This window comes from Engystomops pustulosus, chromosome 11, assembly GCF_040894005.1.
Source record: "Engystomops pustulosus chromosome 11, aEngPut4.maternal, whole genome shotgun sequence".
Taxonomy (NCBI): domain Eukaryota; kingdom Metazoa; phylum Chordata; class Amphibia; order Anura; family Leptodactylidae; genus Engystomops; species Engystomops pustulosus.
Window position 1 is genome coordinate 31,811,107 of NC_092421.1, and position 4,919 is coordinate 31,816,025.

The window sequence follows — 4,919 nt, forward strand, 5'->3', positions numbered from 1 at the left end:
AAAATCAGGGAGAGTCTCAACACACTGGGGACTTTAGTGAAAAGGCCCCCCATCCCCCAATATAGTCCGCCCACCGCTGCCCACGTAGATCTGGCCGACATAAGTATCCACCCATGTTCCTAGAGTCCTCCATCAACAGATGTTAGTCTCTCCTGCACTCCTTATGCAGCTTTCTCTGCAACTACTACACAGAACACAAATCAATCTATACCATCGAAAGTCCTGAAAAATAGGAATATAGAATCGTCTTTTCAGCCCCTCTACCCACAAAAGAAATTTAAAAAACGGGGAACACGAGGAGGACGAAATAAAATAAGAACAAAAAAGAATACTAAACAAACTTCAACATGTACTAGCACAATACAGATTTTTAATCTAACGGAGTATCCCCTAACCCCCGAAGATATATCTTTACTATCTAAAGGATTATCTTTTTGTCCTAATCAATCTCCTAATGATTTTGAACTGTTCCTCGATATCAATACATTTATTAGAAAACTTACAATTAAACGCCACTTCACTCTGACTGTCTGACAAGCAAAGGGACCTCCTAAGTAATGACCAGGGTATTTCGGATGATAAGTCCACCACTAGATCCCCTGGGCCTTTACCTTACGACTCTTCCCCTAAAAATTCCCCCTGCCCTAAAGTTAAAAGTAAATCTAAGTTTTATCCCCTGCATAATCAGGGTAATTTTAGAGATAGAGATATTGTTTTCCGCCCAGTGGATAAAGGGGGTGGACTCGTTATTCTAACTCATGATTACTACGAACAGGAATCACGGCACATTCTGTCTGATTCCAATTACTACACAAACATTTTTATTAACCATATCACCTCACTCAAAAAGAAAATCAAGACACTATTAGATGCTGCGGTTTTATCTAATACCATTACTAAAGAAGAACATACATTTCTATTTGTCCCTTTCGCATTTATGTCCCATTTTTATTTTCTCCCCAAGATAAAAACTATGAAACACCGTCTGGACATCCCATCATAGCTAGCATGGGATCAGCCACTTGTAATATTTCTCACTTTGTTGATTTATAACTCCAGCCAAATGCTGTTAAACTTCCCAGCTATCTCAAAGATTCTGATCAATTGATCAGGGAATTTTATAGTCTGGATTTACCTGCCAGTTTTTCCTTTCTTACTTTAGACCTTACAGCCCTTTATTCTAATATTCAACATAAAATTGGCATCAAATGCATTAAAGGTTATCTCAATGATGACCCTTCCCTTACAGTTAATCTAAAGTCTCTGCTCCTTCAACTTTTGACCTTAGTATTGGAGAACAACTTCTTTATATACAATACCTCTCTGTTCCACCAGAAGTGTGGAACAGCTATGGGCACGAAATTGGCACCGGCCTACGCTAACTTGTTCATGGGGACCTTCGAAACTAAATACATATTACCTGATCATTTTGACATTTTTACCGACGCTATATAGACAACCTCATCCTAATATGGACAGGAACAGCGGAGGATGCAAATGCTTTTTCTAGATATTTGTGTGAAAATGATTGGGGGCTATCCTCCGCTGAACATCAAATAGATTCGATCACATTCCTCGATCTAACCCTCTATATTAAAGATCATTCCATTTGCACGTCTACCTTTTTTAAGAAGGTAGACACTAACAGTTACTTTAATTATGACAGTCTGCATTTCAAAAAGTGGAAAGATAATATACCGTACAGTTAATACAAGAGGGTCAGAAAAAACTGTACTGACCCTCTTGTATTTAAACAACAAGCTACGGTCCTGAAAGAGCGCTTCTTGGAAAAAGGGTACCCGATGCGTATCCTGAAACAGGCATATAAAAAAACTCTCTCTCTCACTCAACAAGACTGTCTAACAAAGGACCGCCCACGAGCGGAGCAACGTTCAATGTTGAAAAATGATCATTCTTTAAGTTTTATAACCCGGTACAACGATGATTTTAGAGAAATAACAAAAATTCTCAATAAACATTGGTATATTTTACAACAAGATCAGGTCCTAAAAACAGTACTCCCCGACAAACCCAAAGTTACCTATAGACGGGCTTCTACTTTGAGGAACTTTTTAGCTCCTAGCCAAATTAAACAACATAAAACAACTAGCCGGGGAAATACTAATAATAGTAGTGAGCACATCCCTATTGTGAGAAAATGTAATCACAAATTATGTTTGTGCTGCTCAACGATTAAGGACAAAAGCACACAATTTAAATCCAACACTACACAACAAACATTTTCCACATCAAAACGTCTATGACATGCAAATCAAGCTTTGTGATTTATTTAATCAAGTGTCCTTGCGGTCTTCAATACATCGGGAGGACAACACAAGAACTACATGACCGGCTAACTGGAAATAGAGCTAATATTAAGAAAGGCTTTCTTAAACACAGGCTTTCTAAACATTTTCTGTTTAAACATCATAAGGATGAAGCCTTATTTACTGTCATGCCAATTGATTTTATCCCTGAAAGTGCTAACAACAGATACCAGTCTCTATGTCATAGAGAAATATATTGGATACATAAAATGCAAACGCTCAGCCCCTTTTGGCTGAATGAGGTATCCGAAACCATCATGTAATAGCCCCGGATGTGTCTATAAATCCATCAGACCATCATGTAATGGCCATTAGTACTTACCATATTTTCATCTTGGTTCTTGCGGCTCCGTTCCATTCCGGGTCCGTTCCGTCTCGGTCTTTGTGGTCCTTGCGGACCATAACCACTGGTCACCTGACTCTTGGCTGGGTCACATGACCCGTTCCAGTTACTACTTCCGGAACCTTGCGTTCCAAAGAGCAATCCGTGTGCGGTCCAACGCCTAGTTCCGGTAGACCGTACATCTACCATTGTGAACTTAAATTTATTAATTTGTTTCAGAACAGTATGAAACATTTTTAACAATGTAAAGGTTTTTTATTTCTAGGAACTGATGTCATGATTAATATATATATATATATATATATATATATATATATATATATATGTTATTGGTGTCAGTGGATAATTATATACAAATATATATATATTAATAATTATATATATATATTTATATATGTCATTGGTGTCAGTGGGTAATAATATACAGGCAGTCCCCGGGTTACATACCAGATAGGGTTCTTTAGGTTTGTTCTTAAGTTGAGTTTGTCTGTAAGTCGGAACCGTATACTTTATTATTGTAACCCCAGTCAAAAATTTTTTGGTCGGCTGCACATCCATGATGAGAATCTCCTGTTCCACCACATCCCAAAGATGCTCTATTGGATTGAGATCTGGTGACTGTGGAGGCCATTTGAGTACAGTGAACTCATTGTCATGTTCAAGAAACCAGTCTGAGATGATTCCAGCTTTATGACATGGCACATTATCCTGCTGAAAGTAGCCATCAGATGTTGGGTACATTGTGGTCATAAAGAAATGGACATGGTCAGCAACAATACTCAGGTAGGCTGTGGCGTTGCAACGATGCTCAATTGGTACCAAGGGGCCCAAAGAGTGCCAAGAAAATATTCCCCACACCATGACACCACCACCACCAGCCTGAACTGTTCATACAAGGCAGGATGGATCCATGCTTTCATGTTGTTGACACCAAATTCTGACCCTACCATCCGAATGTCGCAGCAGAAATCGAGACTCATCAGACCAGGCAACGTTTTTCCAATCTTCTACTGTCCAATTTCGATGAGCTTGTGCCAATTGTAGCCTCAGTTTCCTGTTCTTAGCTAAAAGGAGTGGCACCCAGTGTGGTCTTCTGCTGCTGTAGCCCATCTGCCTCAAAGTTTGACGTACTGTGCGTTCAGAGATGCCGAACTACCTTGGATGTAACGGGCGGCGATTTGAGTCACTGTTGCCTTTCTATCAGCTTGAACCAGTCTGCCCATTCTCCTCTGACCTCTGGCATCAATAAGGCATTTCCGCCCACAGAACTGCCGCTCACTGGATGTTATTTATTTTTCGGAGATGCTTGTGCGTGAAAATCCCAGTAGATCAGCAGTTTATGAAATACTCAGACCAGCCCTTCTGGCACCAACAACCATGCCACGTTCAAAGGCACTCAAATCACCTTTCTTCCCCATACTGATGCTCGATTTGAACTGCAGGAGATTGTCTTGACCATGTCTGCATGCCTAAATGCACTGAGTTGCCGCCATGTGATTGGCTGATTAGAAATTAAGTGTTAACGAGCAGTTGGACAGGTGTACCTAATAAAGTGGCCAGTGAGTGTTTATATTTATATATATATATATATATATATATACTCACATTGGTGTCAGTGGGTATATCTGTGTATATATGGGTGGTAGTGGGAGCATAGACTCTCGGTGGTGTAAGTGGAGCATAGCAGAATCGTTGGTGTAAGTGGGAGTATAGCGACATATACCGTTGCGTCGAAAACCCACAGCCGCAGTGAGCAGAGAAGCAGGCACCACGAGATTTGCTGTACGCGCATGCGCGATAAGAGCCGGGGTGACGTCACCGCAACTGAAGGAGGGAGCTTAGAAAGAGAGAGGCGTGCATAATTGATGTTCGTCAGGGAACAAAATCGCGATAGTGATGTAGGGGTAGCACCAGAGCCTCATTTGCATATGTGAATATGTTTTTTTGGATAAACCATGGGTTTATTTCACTAACCAAAGTATGTGTGCTTCACTCATTCCTTGCTTGCAGTAGAGGTAGGTTTCCTTTAAAATTACACTGTAAGAGGCATCTTTGTCATTGCAGGGAAAATTGAAGATTGGGCCATAGAAAGGAAACAATGCTGCACATGCCAATGGATCCAGATTTACAAAAAGAAAGTTAAATAATATTTCATTACAAAGTAGTTCTACAATGTTTATATGAAATTGATACACCAATATATGGAACATGTTCTAAAGGCAGCCATCAAAGATCTTTCAGGCAGTTTA